At 46.3% G+C, this 17,296-nt stretch overlaps 1 protein-coding gene and 1 non-coding gene across 3 annotated transcripts in view; both read right to left on the bottom strand.

Moving 5' to 3' along the window:
• Positions 1 to 17,296, bottom strand: part of STOX1 (storkhead box 1) — a 69,221-nt gene that overhangs the window by 48,517 nt on the left and 3,408 nt on the right. The gene's annotated exons all lie outside the window — the stretch shown is intronic.
• On the bottom strand, positions 2,928 to 3,034 carry LOC111537989. The gene has a single exon (XR_002730169.1). It is a non-coding gene; the product is annotated as a U6 spliceosomal RNA (small nuclear RNA).

The raw sequence follows: 17,296 nt of genomic DNA, 5'->3' as shown, positions 1-17,296 counted from the left end.
CACAAAAACTCCTCCTTGCAGGTAATTTTTCAACCTGTATTCCAACAGAAATCAAAATCTAGAACAGGGATGAAAGAACAATCAGGAGAGGAATGTGAGTAATGTATCTCATCCCGTAAGCTTCCGCCCTCACTAGCTTTTTGTGTACCACCAGCACTGGGCCCAATCAGATAGGAGAGGCCAGGTGCACAAGGCCGGGCAGGAGGTGCCCTGAGCTCCCTGGGTTCTCTCCAGCATGATCCAGAGATGAGCCTCTTCTCGTTGTGGGCTCCTTTCACAGCTCCCAGAGACTGAGACTCCCTCTCTCAGATGGGCAGAAATCACAATTGTCCATTTTTCAAAGCATAATTTTCATTCTGTACAAATTAAAAATAATATGGGCCATTCCATATTATTAGGAAATGGTAATTTACAAATTAAATAATAGGAAGAGCTCAGGAATTACTGGCCTAAGAGAATCATTCAGTGATTCAATGGGTTGAGAACAGTACATCACAGCATGGAACACATCCACACCACAGGCTGTAGCTGAAGTCCAGAGACAGGAAGGAGCTGGCCAGTTAAGGGAGAAGTCAGGACTGGAATCCAGGTCTCATGGACACACAGGGCCAATAATGCCTGGTTGAACCTGAAAAAGCAAAGCCTGGGCTACAAGAATGTAGTCCTAATTCAGAAGAAAGTCGTTCCTGTGTCTAATACCATGGTGATTTTTCAGCACATGAAATCAAGATGGCTGAAGGATATGCTCCAGGGTGACAGAGTAAGGCCTCCAGGACCAGCCTGAGATGCCAGACGTGGGTCCCATGCCTGGCTTGGCACCCTATGAGTTCCACTGTAATAATTAACTGCTAATGTCAGATGCAGTGGTTCATGCCTGTAAATCCAGCAGTTTGGGAGCCCGAGGCAAAAGGATTGCTTGGGCCCAGGAGTTTGAGACCAGCCTGGGAAACATAGCAAGAACTCAACTCTACAAGAAAATTTTTTAAAAACTATCCAGGCAAAAAAAAAAAAAAAAGAAGAAGAAGAAGAAAATTAGCCAGGCGTGGTAGCATGAGCATGTAGTCCTAGTTACTTGGATGGCTGAGTCAGAAGAATCACTTGCACCTAGGAACTTGAGGTTACAGTGAGCTATGATCACGCCACTATACTCCAGCCTGGGTGACAGAGTGAGACCGTCTCAAAACACAAAACAAACTGCTCACATTCACCGATAGCTCACTGTGTGCTGGGCCCTCTCCTAAGTGCTTTATATGCATTGTTTCATTTAATCCTTGCAGCCACACTATGAAATCGGTAGTATTATCATCTCTGTTTCACAGATAGGGAAGCAGAGGCATGGAAGGTTAAGCAAATTGCCTGCCATCTCATATCTGAAGGCCCTCCTGCCCCTTCTTAAATATCTAACCTGACCAGTGGCACTGCAGTTCCAAGTAGTGGCATGGAAAGCCCATGCAAAAGCTGGGTGGAAAGGTGAAAGGTCTTGCAGGCCACTGGGCTTAGGTGGCAGGCAGCAGTACAGCTGGGTTGTGCCTGACCTGGCTGAGGTCTGGGTGGAATTAGCATCTTCCAGTTATGATCCATTAGCAGGGACTAAGGGCCAGGCTCCTTGCCTCTGCCCTGAAGGAGACATGGGAAGGAAAATGACAGATGTGTTTTCCAGGTGTGTTCTCAGGACAACGGGACCTAGTGCCCCTCACTATGTCCCACCTGGCACCCAGGTCAGGGCTGGCCCAGCATGGTTCTTGATCAACAACTAAAGGAAAGGACTTGATCTATTCCAGGCAAAATGGAGGCAGGAGAAGAGAAGATTTAAAAATACTTCTATCGGCCAGGCACGGTGGCTCATGCCTGTAATCCCAGCACTTTGAGAGGCCAAGGTGGGTGGATCACCTGAGGTCAGGAGTTTAAGACCAGCCTGACCAACATGGAGAAACCCCGTCTCTACTAAAAATACAAAATTACCCAGGCGTGGTGGCACGTGCCTGTAATCCCAGCTACTCGGGAGGCCGAGGCAGGAGAAGTGCTGAAACCCAGGAGGTGGGGATTGTGGTGAGCCGAGATCATGCTATTGTACTCCAGCCTGGGCAACAAGAGCGAAACTCCGTCTCAAAAAAACAAACAAAAAAAACTTCTACCTTCCGGCTGGGTGCAGTGGCTCATGCCTGTAATCCCAGCACTTTGGGAGGCCGAGGCAGGTGGGTCACTTAAGGTCAGGAATTCGAGACGAGCCCAGCCAACATAGTGAAATCCCGTCTCTACTAAAAATACAAAAATTAGCTGGGCATGGTGGTGCACACCTGTGATCCCAGCTACTCGGGAGGCTGAGGTAGGAGAATCGCTTGAACCTGGGAGGCAGAGGTTGCAGCAAGGTGAGATGGCGCCACTGCACTCCAGCCTGGGCAACACAGTGATCTCGAGAGAAAAAAAAAAAAAAAACCCTACCTTCCAATCTGCAAATCCCTCCACCCAACAAAACAAACTCTCCCACAACCCAAGCCACCATAATAACATGTGTCTGCTTATGCTGTTTAAACTTATACTGGGGTCATCTTTTGTTGCTGTTCAAAATATTTTTTCCCCTCAGTTGATACAGATGTTCTAATTCTCCTCAAGGGATTTGCTCCTTTTTGATCCTCAGTGCCACTGTGCCTCTGGAGAATTTAAATGAGTCTACTAAGGTTTCCATTTTCTGGCTTTTTCAAGCACCTGCATTGCTTATTCCTTGGTATCTGGAAGGCCTTTTGTTTCACAGAAGGTGTTCAAAGACTCAGGAACTCAAAGGTCAAAATGTACATTTGTAACAGAATTAGAAGCAAAGATTTACTATAGACATATACTGCCTCCATAGCTCAGGAGACCCAATATTGATTGTTAAGATGTGAATTCTCCCTAAATTAATCTATAGGTTTAATATAATTACCTTTTCTTTTTAATTGGAACCCTTCATGAATCTGTATGTCATCCTTGCACAGGGGCCACACTAACCTTCTCTGTATCGTTTGAATTTTAGTATATGTGCTGCCAAAGCAAGCACTAACACAATCCTAATAAAAATTTAAGCAGATTTTTTTTAGAAATAGACAAGTTGATTCTAAAGTTTACATGGAAAAAGCAAAGGACCAATAATAACCAAATAAAAAGAATCAAACTTGAAGGACTCAAACTATCTGATTTCCATACAGCTACAGTAATGAAAACACTGTAGTACTGGAAAAAGCATAGGTGTATCGATCAAGAAAAAAGAACAGTCTAGAAATAGACACACACATGTGGTCAATTGCTATTTGACAAAAAGCCAGGGTTATCCAATGGAGAAAGGACAGTCTTTTCAACAAGGGAGTTCCTGAAGAATTGGATATCCATATGCAAAAAATAATAATCAACCTCTGGCCAGGTGTGGTAGCTCATGCCTGTAATCACAGCATTTTGGGGGGCTGGGGCAGGTGATCAACTGAGGTCAGGAGTTCAAGACCAGCCTGGCCAACAGGGTAAAATCCCATCCCTACTAGAAATACAAAAAAAATTAGCCAGGTGTGGTGGCGCATGCCTGTACTCCCAGCTATTCAGGAGGCTGAGGCAGGAGAACCGCTTGAACCCAGGCGGCAGAGGTTGCAGTGAGCTGAGACCACACCACTGCACTCCAGCCTTGGTGACAGTCAGACTGTGTCTCAAATAATAATAATAAAAACCTCAATCTCATAACTTGTACCACATACAAAACTTAACATGAAATGCATCATAGATTTAAATGTTAAATCTCAAAGCGGAGGTGGGCGCGGTGGCTCACGCCTGTAATCCCAGCACTCTGGGAGGCGGAGGTGGAAGGATCACTTGAGGCCAGGAGTTCAAGACCAGCCTGGGCAATGTGGCGAAATCCCATCTCTATTAAAAATACAAAAATCGGGGCTGGGTGCAGTGGGTCACACCTATAATTCCAGCACTTTGGAAGGCCAGGCAGGTGGATCACCTGAGGTTGAGTTCAAGACCATCCTGGCCAAGATGGTGAAGCCCCGTCTCTACTAAAAATACAAAAATTAGCCGGGCATGGTGGTATGTGCCTGTAATCCCAGATACTCGGGAGGCTGAGACAGGAGAATCGCTTGAACCCAGGAGGTGGAGATTGCATTGAGCCAAGATCTCCCCATTGCACTCTAGCCTGGGCAATAAGGGCGAAACTCCGTCTCAAAAAAGATAAAAATAAAAATACAAAAATTAGCTAGGCATTACCGGGTGCAGTGGCTCAAGCCTGTAATCCCAGCACTTTGGGAGGCCGGGACAGGCAGATCACAAGGTCAGGAGATTGAGACCATCCGGGCTAACACAGTGAAACTCTGTCTCTACTAAAAATACAAAAAAATTAGCCAGGCATGGTGGCAGGCGCCTGTAGTCCCAGTTACTCAGGAGGCTGAGGCAGGAGAATGGAGTGAACCCAGGAGACGGAGGTTGCAGTGAGCCAAGATCGCACCACTGCACTCCAGCCTGGGCAACAGAGCAAGATTCCATCTCAAAAAAAAAAAAAAAAAAAAAAAAAAGCCAGGTGTTGTGGTGCACACCTGCAGTCCCAGCTATTTGGGAGTGCTGAGGCAGGAAGATCACCTGAGCCTTGGGAGGTTGAGACTGCAGTGAGCCATGATCGCACCACTGCACTTCAGCTTGAATGATAGAGGGAGACTCCATTTTGAAGAAAAAAAAAATTAAAACATTTATTCTTCAAAAGACACTGGTGAGAAATTAAAAAGACAAGCTGGCCAGGCACTGTGGCTCACACCTATAATCCCAGCACTCTGGGAGGCCGAGGAGGGTGGATCAATTGAGGTCAGGAGTTCAAGACCAGCCTGGTCAACATGTCAAAACCCTGTCTCTACGAAAAATACAAAAATTAGCCGGGTATGGTGGTGTGTACCTGTAGTCTTATGGGAGGCTGAGGCAGGAGAATCGATTAAGATCGAGATCGCACCACTGCACTCCAGTTTGGGTGACAGAGTGAGACCCTGTCTCAAAAATAAATAAATGAATAAATAAATAAATACATATTAAAAAAAATAAAAAGACAAGCCATAGTCTTGGCAAAAACATTTGCAAAACACATATCTGACAAAGGACTTGTATCTAAAATATATAAAGGATTCCTACAATTTAATAAGGAAAAAAAACTTTTTTCATGGGCAAAACATTTTGACAGACACTTATTAAAGAAGATACAGGCCAGGCATGGTGGCTCATGCCTATAATCCCAGCGCTTTGGGAGGCCGAGGCCAGTGGATCACCTGAGGTCAGGAGTTCAAGACCAACTTGGCCAACATGGTGAAACCCTCTCTCTCCTAAAAACACAAAAACTTGCTGGGCGTAGTGGCAGGCACCTATAATCCCAACTACTCAGGAGGCTGAGGCAGGAGGATCACTTGAACCCAGGAGGCAGAGGTTGCAGTGAGCTAAGATCACACCATTGTACTCCAGCCTGGGCGACAAGGGTGACACTCTATCTCAAAAAAAAAAAAAAAGAAGATCCAGACATAGCAAATAAGCACACATGAAAAGATGCTCAACTCACTAGTCATTAGGGAAATACAAATTAAAGTCACAGTGAACTACCACTATCCAACTATTAGTCCAGCCAAAAATAATAAAATAGGCCAGGCACAGTGGCTCACATCCGTAATCCCAGCACTCTGGGAGGCTGAGCTGGTTGGACAATCTGAGGTCAGGAGTTCAAGACCAGCTTGACCAACATGGTGAAACTCTGTCTCTACTAAAAATACAAAAAATTAGCCGGGCGTGATGATGGGCGCCTGTAATCCCAACTACTTTGGAGGCTGAGATAGGAAAATTGCTTGAACCCAGGAGGCAGAGGTTGCAATGAGCAGAGGTCACTCCATTGCACTCCAGCCTGGGCAACAAGAGTGAAATTCCATCTCAAAAATAATAATAATATAATAATAATAATAACATACTGATATCAAATGCTGAACTGGAAATCTCATATACTGATGGCACAATTGCAAAGTGGTACTATCATTTTGAAAAGCAGCCCTCCAATTCACACCTGGTTATTCACCCAAGCGAAATGAAAACATGTCCACAGACCTGTTAATGAATGTTATTATTGTTCTATTCGTAATCACCAAAATCTCAGCCAGGTACAGTGGCTCATGGCTATAATCCCGGCACTTTGGGAGGCCAAGACGGGAAGATTGCTTGAGACCAGGAGTTCGGGACCAGCCTGGGGAACACAGTGAGACCCCATCACTACAAAAAAAAAAAAAAAGGCTGGTATGGTGGCCCATGCCTACAGTCCCAGCTATTCAGGAGGCTGAGGTGGGAGGATGGCTTGAGTCCGGGAGTTTGAGGTTACAGTGAGCTCTGATTGCACCACTGCACTCCAGCATGGGTGACAGACTGAGACTCTGTCTCAAAAAATTAAAATATAAAAATATAATTCATAAGTAATTACCATTATGTAATACCAGTCAGCCATGCGTTGCCAGACCCTACACCTCCCTTCCATCAAATGAATACAGTCACAGCTGATGGCTTTAGACTCGGGGAGTCAAAGGCTCGTTTGGTTTAGAAAGAATTTCACAAGGGACCTCCTAATCCTTAATGAACTGCTAAAGAAATGGCATAGAGCCGGCCGGGCACAGTGGCTCACATCTGTAATCCCAGCACTTTGGGAGGCCAAGGCAGGTGGATCACGAGGTCAGGAGTTTAAGACCAGCCTGGCCAAGATGGTGAAACCCCATCTCTATTAAAAATACAAAAAATTAGCCAGGCGTGGTGATTGGCGCCTGTAATCTCAGCTACTCGGGAGGCTGAGGCAGAGAATTGCTTGAACCTGGGAGGCAGAGGCTGCAGTGAGCAGAGATCGCGCCACTGGACTCCAGCCTGGGTGACAGAGCAAGACTCCATCTCAAAAAAAAAAAAAAAAAAGTAAAAGAAATAGTACAGAGCCGGCCAGGCGCGGGGCTCAAGCCTGTAATCCCAGGACTTTCGGAGGCCGAGAAGGGCGGATCACGAGGTCAGGAGATCGAGACCATCCTGGCTAACCCGGTGAAACTCCGTCTCTACTAAAAATACGCACAAAAAAACTAGCCGGGCGAGGTGGCGGGTGCCTGTAGTCCCAGCTACTCAGGAGGCTGAGGCAGGAGAATGGCGTAAACCTGGGAGGCGGAGCTTGCAGTGAGCTGAGATCTGGCCACTGCACTCCAGCCTGGGTGACAAAGCGAGACTCCATCTCTAAAAAAAAAAAAAAAAAAGAAAAAAGAAATACTACAGAGCCATGGAGAGGCACCTCGCATCAACAAGAAAAATGATCACTTTGCATACCTTTACCTCAAAAGATAAATTAAAAGAAAAAAGTCAATTATCATGGAACAAGCTTAATATTGCAAATGATCTTGACAAGCAGTTTCTGTCTCTTTACTAAAAGCTAGCTGTTCTAGAAATTTCTCTACATTGTAAAAGCTTAACATGACTTTCTACTAGCATAGAATGTAGCTAAACCTCCAGGGTGGCCTCTGAAAGCCCTCTAATCTATGAAACCTATGAACCTATGGGATGTCCAAACTCTGCCCCTTCCTGAAACCTCCACTGTGGGGTCGAAGGTCAGGGGAATAACATCTTCAAATAAGGCATTTCTGCATCCCAATGCCACAACTTTGAAGCAAGCCAAGCATGGTGGCTGCCATTTATAAGGGGAGGACTGTTCTGCCTCAGGTCACATGATTAATACTCTTCAGATGGCCCAGACTTCATGTCTAGTGTTCTTTCCATGATCCTCCAACACACACACCTCCCTAGGTGCGGGATGTGGGTAGTTTTTTTTTTTTTTTTTGAGACAGAGTCTTGCTCTGTCACCCAGGCTGGAGTGCAGTGGCCGGATCTCGGCTCACTGCAAGCTCCGCCTCCCGGGTTGACGCCATTCTCCTGCCTCAGCCTCCCGAGTAGGTGGGACTACAGGCGCCCGCCACCACACCCGGCTAGTTTTTTGTATTTTTTTTTTTAGTAGAGACGGGGTTTCACTGTGTTAGCCAGGACGGCCTCGATCTCCTGACCTCGTGATCCGCCCGTCTCGGCCTCCCAAAGTGCTGGGATTACAGGCTTGAGCCACCCCGCCCGGCCAGGATGTAGGCAGTTTTTACTGTGATCTCTGTTCACTCCACAACGGGGCTGAGACATGGCTCTCTGCAAGGTGGGCCCTGGGCTCATGGGACAAGATGATCAGCTCCTTCCACAGATATTCTGAAGGGACCCAGAGGTTCCCAAGAACGCCTCCAACATCTACCCACAAGGAGCTAGGCAAAAATGGGCTTTGCTGGTAGAATGAGACTGGAGCATTCAGATTATTCTCCTGCCTCTTGGATGGAGACCATCAGCATACCCAAAGCCTTTGCACTCATGAAACCTGTTCAAACGTGGTTTCCAAACACACTCAACTAGGAAACTCTCTTTCATGTAATCCCTACTTACATCCTACAGAACTAGTTTCTGCACCCTAGAACAATGCTATTAACTTCCTTGCACTTATATGTTGATTTTTTAATGACTTAAGAAAACTTGTTTCCAAGAAAAAAATAATACATGTAATATGCTAACATTTATGTAAAAATGGAGGCAGATATGTCCATCCATGTTATTTGTAGATTTATAAACTAGCTATGGAAGGATTAGAAAACTGGTCACTGCAGCCATTTCCAGAGAAAGGCAATCAGTGGCTGGGATAGGGAAATGAGAGACTTTTTCCTGTATACACTTTCATACTATGTGAATGTGTTACAGAAGCAACCCATCAAGTGAAACGCAAATTAAAATAAAAGGTACTAAAAGTAATACATACGTAAAAATCAAAAACAGGTCGGACACGGTGGCTCATGCCTGTAAGCCTAGCACTTTGAGAGACCAAGGGAGGCAGATCATGAGGTCAGGAGTTCAAGACCAGCCTGACCAACATGGTGAAACCCCGTCTCTACTAAAAATACAAAAATGAGCCAGGCTTGGTGGCAGGCACCTGTAGTCCCAGCTACTCAGGAGGCTGAGGCAGAAGAATCGGTTGAACTCTGGTGGCAGAGGTTGCAGTGAGCTAGGATCCCACCACTGCATTCCAGCCTGGGCAACAGAGTGAGACTTTGTCTCAAAAAAAAAAAAAAAAAAAAAAAAAAACCATTTACAAGTGCATGTATGCACATACACACACACCCCACAGCCATATTCCACACCAGAGATAAAACAACCACTGTTGGACGGGCACGACGGCTCATGCCTATAATCCCAGCACTCTGGGAGGCCGAGGCAGCAGATCACCAGAACTCAGGAGTTCAAGACAAGCCTCGGCAACATGGCAAAACCCTGTCTCTACTGGAAATACAAAAAATTAGCCAGGCGTGGTGGATCATGCCTGTAATCCCAGCTACTTGGGAGGCTGAAGCATGAGAACCGCTTGAAGCAGGAAGGCAGAGATTGCAGTGAGCCAAGATCACACTAGTGCACTCCAGCCTGTGTGACAGAATGAGACTCTGTCTCAAAAAAGAAACATAAATAAATAAATAAATAAAACAAAATAACCACTGTAAATATTTGGTGCTTGGGCTGGGGGCAGTGGCTCACGCCTGTAATCCCAGCACTTGAGCCCAGTCTGGGCAACGTGGTAAAACCTCATCTCTACCAAAAACAAAAACCCACAAAAATTAGCCAGGCTCATAACTCAGTCTCGAAATAAATAAATAGATAAAAATTTAAAAATAAAGTAAAATAAAATAAATGGTTGGTGCTTGTACTTAGTCCCACTTCTCTATTTTTGCTTTTGTTGCCTGTGCTTTTGGTGTCATATCCAAAAAATCATTGTCAAGATCTATGTCATTAAGCTTTTCCCCATGTTCTCTTCTAAGAGTCTTCGTGTCCGGTCTTACATTTAACTCATTTTCAGTTGGTTGTTGTGGATGGTGTAAGAAAAGGGTACAATTTCATTCTTTTGCATGTGGAGATTGTTTACCCGGGACCATTTGTTGAAGAGACCCTCTCGTCCCCATTGTGTGTTCTCAGCACCCTCAGGGAAGATCAGTTGACTATACATGTGTGGGTTTATTTCTGGGCTCTCTATTCTGTTCCATTGCTGTATATATCTGTGTTTATGCTGGTACTGCATGTTTTAATTACTTTATCTTTGTAATACGTTTTGGTTTTTGTTTTGTTTGTGTGTGTATGGTTTGTTTTGTTTTGTTTTGAGATGGAGTCTCACTCTGTGTAGTGGCACAATCTCGGCTCACTGTAACCTCTGCTTCCTGGGTTCAAGTGAGTCTCCTGCCTCAGCCTCCAAAGTAGCTGGGATTACAGGCTCCCACTACCACGCCTGGCTAATTTTTGTATTTTTAGTAGAGATGGGGTTTTGCCATGTTGACCAGGCTGGTCTCAAACTCCTGACCTCAGGTAATCCACCCGCCTTGGCCTCCCAAAGTGCTAGGATTATAGGCATGAGCCACCACGCCTGGCCTGTAATGTATTTTGAAATCAGGAAGTGTGATGCTTCAGGCTTTATTTTTTATTGTTCTTTTTTTCAGGCAGCCCCCAAGCCAGAGAGACTCCCAGCTGTGTTTTTCTTTCTCAAAGCCATTTTTGGCAGAGGTCAAAGTGGGAGGATTGCTTGAGCCCAGGAGTTCAAGACCAGCTTTGGCAAAGAGCGAGACCCTGTCTCTACAAAAAAATTAAAAATGAGCCAGGTGTGGTGGCACGTACCTCTGGTCCCAGCTACTCGTGAAGCTGAGGTGGGAGGATCGCTTGAGCCCAGGAGATCAAGGCTGCAGTGAGCTGTCATTGCACTGTTGTACTCCAGCCTAGCTGACAGAACAAGACCCTGTCTCAAATAATAATAATTGTTCTGGCTATTTTGGGATCCTTTGAGAGTCCATATGAATTTTAGAATTGTTTTTCCTATTTGTGTAAAAAAGCTGTTGGGATTTTGATAGGGATTTCATTGAATCTGTAGCTCACTTTGGGTATTATGAACATTTAAAAAATACTAAATCTCCCAATCCATGGATATGGGATGAAATTACTTCAACACAATAAAGGTCATATGTGAAAAGCCCACAGCTAACATCATACTCAACAGTGAAAAACTGAACGCTTTTCCTTTAAGACTGGGAAGAAGATACAGATGCCCACTCTTGCCACTTTTTTTGTTTGTTTGTTTTTTGAGATGGAGTCTTGCTCTGTTGCCCAGGCTGGAGTGCAGTGGCGTGATCTCGGCTCACTGCAACCTCCGCCTCCCAGGTTCACATCATTCTCCTGCCTCAGCCTCCCAAGTAGCTGGGACTACAGGTGCCCGCCACCATGCCTGGCTAATTGTTTGTATTTTTAATAGAGATGGGGTTTCACCGTGTTAGCCAGGATGGTCTCGATCTCCTGACCTTGTGATCCGCCCGCCCTGGCCTCCCAAAGTACTGGGATTACAGGCGTGAGCCTCTGCACCCAGCTCTTGCCACTTCTTTTCAACATATTACTGGAAGTCCTACCCAGAGGAATTAGGCAAGAAAAACAAATAAAGGACATCCAGATCAGAAAAGAAGTAAAATCATCTCTGTTTGCAGATGACATGATCTTACATAGGAAACCCTCAAGACGCCACACACAAAAATTCTTAGAACTAATCAGTTCTGTAAAGTTACAGAACACACACTGAATATAAAATCAGTTGCATTTCTATACATTAACAATAAACTATCCAAAAAGGAAATTAAGAAAATAGTCCCAGCTGACGCCTGTAACTGCATCACTTTGGGAGGCCAAGGTGGGAGGATCGCTTGAGCCCAGGAGTTCAACACTAGCCTAGGCAACATGGTGAAACACCATCTCTACTAAAAATACAAAAATTAGCCGGGTGCGGTAGCACCTGCCTGTAGTCTCAGCTACTGGAGAGGCTGAGATGGGAGGATCACTTAAGCCTGGGAGGTCGAGGCTGCAGGGAGCCATGATCACACCACGGCACTCCAGTCTGGGCGACAGAGCCAGACCCTATCTCAAAAAAGGAAAAAAGAAAAAAAAAAAGAAACAAAATGAAAACAATCCCATTGACAACATCACCAAAGGGAATAAAATACTTAGGAATAAACTTAACTAAGGAGGTGAAAGACAGGCATACTGAAAACTATAAACACTAATGAAAGAAATTAAAGAAGGCACAAATAGATGTAAAGACACGCTGGTGTTTGTACTGTGCACTTTTCAAAGTGTTTGCATAGATGGTATCTTATTGGAGTCCGATGCCAAATCTGTGCAGTAAAAATGGCAGGCAGAATACTTGCCAACACATGAGGCAACCAAGGCCCCAAGAGGACTGGATGAGAAGTTGGTCACTCAGCTGCTTCTCATACGATCTAGGGGTTAGATCCTAGGTGTCCTGCATGGCTCTTGAGGTCTTTCTCAGATGTCAGATCTGCCACTGAACAAGCACCATTGGCACTCTGGTAGGCCCATGGGGACATATACCACCCTTCCAAGGCGCCACCATTCCAGACAACCATTGATGAAAGATAATGCATACTTCAGGCTGGGAAGTATCTACCATATATATCATGTAAACAGGATTATAAATATAATCACATACATGCACTTTATTGCATAATACTCTTCAGTGGCCTCAGGCTCAGACGCATGAGTAGAGTACTCAGGGCCCATTCCACGTCAGCCCCTCTGCAGGCCCTTTGTGCCAATGCCCACCTCCCATTCCATGCTCCAGCTGCACCCAGAAGCTTGTGGTTCCCCATGTGGGTTATACAACTGGGACACATGCCCCCCACTCTCCACTTAAAATGTGCTTCTCACTACGCTAACATCTACTTATTCTGTGTATCTTAGTTTAGGCATCACTTCCTCCAGGAAGTCTTCCTTGGATACACATACACATATGCATGGGATTCTTGATCAGCTATCCTTTTATTGCTCCCTATAACTGTGTATCACTTATTCATCCATCTGGTCCCTAGACTATGAGCTCCTGAGGTCAGGGCATGAGCCTTCTGCCCCTCTGTATGGACCAACTGGTCAGGCTGGGCACAGGGTAAATACTCAATGCATACCTAACAAATGACTGTGAGCGCAAGGGAAGCCCAGCATGGTGTGGGTGCTTCAACAACTGTGTAGCTTCAGATGCTTGGTGAAGGGGAAATGACATTAGAGAACCAAGATGTCTGGGCAGTACTAAGAGGAAGGTATATTTCCCCGTTTGTGGAAAATATCTTAAGCACCTTCGGTGTGAGCTTCTGTCTGTTCTTCCTGGGGCCTCTTGACAGATGACTGGAGGCTGACCCAGGTGAGGCCAGGGCCAAGCTAGGTGGGAAGGCTTAGCCAGTCAACAGAGTAAAAGTGAGCAGGAAGCCGTTCACATCTAAAGAACTAGAGGCCCAGAGACGTGAGAGGATAGGCTGGGGGGCTCCCAGCAACTTAGCAGCAGGGTTGGTTGCAAACTCAGGCATCAGAATCCCAGTACAGACTCCTACTCCAGCAGCAGGTACCCTTTGGGACCTGGGCTGAGGCACAAGACAACACACGGCTGTGGACGTGACCAGCACTAAGCAGGAAGGACAGGACAGAAAGATAGGACAGAAGAAGAGACAGAGGTCTTGAACATAAGTATATGCCAGGCAAGCAATGATTAGCACAGGCCTTAACAGAGACAGGTTTGTCTAGTGAACAAGAATCCACAGACCCATTCTCCTCTCCCTCCATGCTGGAAACTGCCTTGTGTTTGTTGTTTTCCTGATGCTGACTCTGAACCAGGCACAGGCTGAAGGCTCTCAGGTACTTATCTTCAAAACAACCTGCAAAGGGGCTATTGTGTCCTCATTTGTACCCATGTAGACAATGGAACTGAGAGGGGTTAAGTAACTAGCTCAAGGACATACAGCTCATAAATGGTAGTGCAAAAAATTGAACTTAAGCACGGGGCACGGTGGCTCATGCCTGTAATCCCAGCACTTTGGGAGGCTGAGGTGGGCAGATCACAAGGTCAGGAGATTGAGATCATCCTGGATAATGCAGTGAAACCCCGTCTCTACTAAAAATACAAAAATGCACACCACCTGGCGTGGTGGCATGCGCCTGTAATCCCAGCTACTCAGGAGGCCGAGGCAGGAGAATCGCTTGAACCCAGGAGGTGGAGGTTTCAGTGAGCCAAGATCGCACCACTGCACTCTAGCCTGGGCGACAGAACAAGACTCCATGCAAAGAAAAAAAAAAATTGAACTCAAATTTTCTTCACTGGCCGGGCGCGGTGGCTCAAGCCTGTAATCCCAGCACTTTGGGAGGCCGAGACGGGCGGATCACGAGGTCAGGAGATCGAGACCATCCTGGCTAACACAGTGAAACCCCGTCTCTACTAAAAAATACAAAAAACTAGCCGGGCGAGGTGGCGGGCGCCTGTAGTCCCAGCTACTCCGGAGGCTGAGGCAGGAGAATGGCATAAACCTGGGAGGCGGAGCTTGCAGTGAGCTGAGATCTGGCCACTGCACTCCAGCCCGGGCGACAGAGTGAGACTCCGTCTCAAAAAATAAAAATAAAAATAAACAAAATTCCATTAGGTATGAAGTGCTACAAGATGCCCTACTGTCATTCAAGGTAGGACTTCAAAAATAAGACAGAATAGGAATCAGACCACTCCCTTTCCTCACCATTTATATACACTCCCCCACACCATTCCCTAAGTCACAGAACAAATAAGAACAGTGGTCCAGAGACTTGCCCAATTCTTGCAGCATCAGGCACTGAGTACCCTAGCACTGTTCTTCCTCTCCCAATCCAGATCCCAGGATACAGTCTGAAACCAGTCAACATCTAGCATTAGTGCAGATACTACACTCTACACTCCTAGAGTACCTATAATTTTGCCTCAATATCTCTCTGTGATTGGAAGGCCATGCTCAGAGGAGTTTGGGGGATCAGGTAGGAGGAGCGTGAGGAGAGGTGGAAGATCCTCCCATCACTTCCCTTTGGCCAACCTGATGTGCCTGATCTTCAGCACCTCCCAAAGAACAAAGAACTCCTGCCTAACTAAAGGCAGAACCTGCAATACCCAGAGGAGTCACTGTGGGATAGAGAAGATTATGTGAACCAGCTTCCAGAACATGGCCTCCCACTCAGCTATCCCCTCTTGAACTGGATGTGGAAAAAGAGCCTGACTCTATTTCCCTCGAGCAGAGGCAAGTCTGAATGAAAGATGCATTAAAACACAGAAGTGGGCCGGTCATCCCAGCACCTTGGGAGGCCAAGGCGGATGAATCACCTGAGGTCGGGAATTTCAGACCAGCCTGACCGACATGGAGAAACCCCATCTCTACTAAAATTACGAAAAAACTTAGCTGGGTGTGGTGGCACACGCCTATAGTCCCGGCTACTCGGGAGGCTGATGCAGGAGAATCCCTTGAATTCAGGATTCGGAGGCGGAGGTTGCAGTGAGCTGAGATCGCACCACTGCACTCCAGCCTGGGTGACAGACTGAGACGCCGTCTCAAAAAAAAAAAACAAAACAAAAAACAAAAAACACAGAAGCGGCTGGGCGAGGTGGCTCATGCCTGTAATCCCAGCACTTTGAGAGGCAGAGGCAGGAGGATTGCTTGAGCCCAGGAGTCTGAGACTAACCTGGACAACATAGTGAGCAAGACCTGCCTCTACTGAAAAAAAATTTTTTTTTAATTAGCTAGCCATGGTGTCGCGCATATGTGTTCCCAGCTACGCAAGAGGCTGAGGTAGGACGATCATTTGCACCTAGGAGGTTGAAGCTTCAGTGACCCATGATTGTACCACTACACTCCAGCCTAAGTGAGAGAGCAAGACTCTGTCTCAAAACAAAACAAAACACACAGAAACACTTAGAACAGTACCTGGCTCATGAATGAACTCATGAAGCTTTAAAAAGAGCCACCAGCACTTGGTGCTTTTTTTTTTTTTTAAGACAGTCTCATTCTGTTGCCCAGGCTGGAATGCAGTGGCACAATCTCCACTCACTGCAACCTCTGCCTCCCGGGTTCTCCTGCCTTAGCCTCCCAAGTAGCTGGGATTACAGGCACGTGCCACCATGCCGCGCTAATTTTTCTATTTTTAATAGAGACGGGGTTTCACCACGTTGGCCAGGCTGGTCTCAAACTCCTGACCTCAAGTGACCCCCCTGCCTCAGCCACCCAAAGTGCTGGGATTACAGGCAAGAGCCACCAGGCATGGCCTGGGGCATTTTTATTCAGTGAGAAAAGATGAAAGGCCCTGCTGGGGGTGACAGGGTGGAGACACCCCAGCTATAAATTTCAGGAGAAGGGAACAAACTTGTTTGGCCAAGTGGCCACCAACCGCTAATCTTTCCTGTCCCACTGGGTGCATTCTTAGAGTAGCAACAGATTCTTCCAAACAAATACAGGTGTCCCACCTCCCTGTAGTACCTCCTTCCCCAGTGGCTCAGCTGGTTAGGCAGCAGTCTCCCTCCAGCTTCCAGAACTCACTCTTTCATTTGTTAATGCCACTGGCTAATGAAAAACAGAAAACAAAACATTTGAGCCAGGTGGCTCACACTGGTAATCCCAGCACTTTGAAAGGAAGGCCGAGGGGGGAGGATCCCTCGGACCCTGCAGTTAGAGACCAGCCTGGGAATCAGAGCAAGGCCTCGTCTCCACTTAAAAAAAGAAAAGAAAAATACAACATTTGAGGACTGGAGTACAAAAGCAGAGTTAGCCCCTTATTAATCAAGCTAAAGATCCAATGTCTCTCTTTTTATAGAAATAATCTCTGTCTGGGAACTATTTTTCTTACCAGAGGAAAGGTAAGGCAGAGAGAATGAAGATGGAGAGAAAAGGCACAAAACCTGGAGAAAACATAAACCTCTGCATGACTTAAGTTCAGGTCTGCACCTGGGGCTCCAGTCACTCCAGTCTGCTTGGCTAGGGTGCTCCCTCCTCGTACCTTATAAGTCCCAGGTCCATAAGTTCAGAAGGACCCAAGGCAGTACAGCTGGACTTATAAAGCTGAACGCCATCCCTCTCTCCCTGCATTTTCTGCCTGAGCTAGCCAGCAACACGTCCTATACCCTAATGCTTTTACGCAGCAGTAAACTAGCCTTTAAAAAAACATCTAGCCAGGCTCAGTGGCTCATGCCTGTAATGCCAGCACTTTGGGAGGCTGCTGTGGGCGGATCACCTGAGTCAGGAGTTCAAGACCAGCATGGCCAACATAGTGAAACCCCATCTCTACTAAAAATACAAAAATTAGCCGGGCGTGGTGGCGGGCACCTGTAATCCCAGCTCCCGGAATGCTGAGGCAGGAGAAT

This window comes from Piliocolobus tephrosceles, chromosome 9, assembly GCF_002776525.5.
Source record: "Piliocolobus tephrosceles isolate RC106 chromosome 9, ASM277652v3, whole genome shotgun sequence".
In the NCBI taxonomy this organism is placed as follows: domain Eukaryota; kingdom Metazoa; phylum Chordata; class Mammalia; order Primates; family Cercopithecidae; genus Piliocolobus; species Piliocolobus tephrosceles.
The sequence above is the reverse complement of the archived record's forward strand: the minus strand, read 5'-3'. Positions and strand labels throughout refer to the sequence as shown.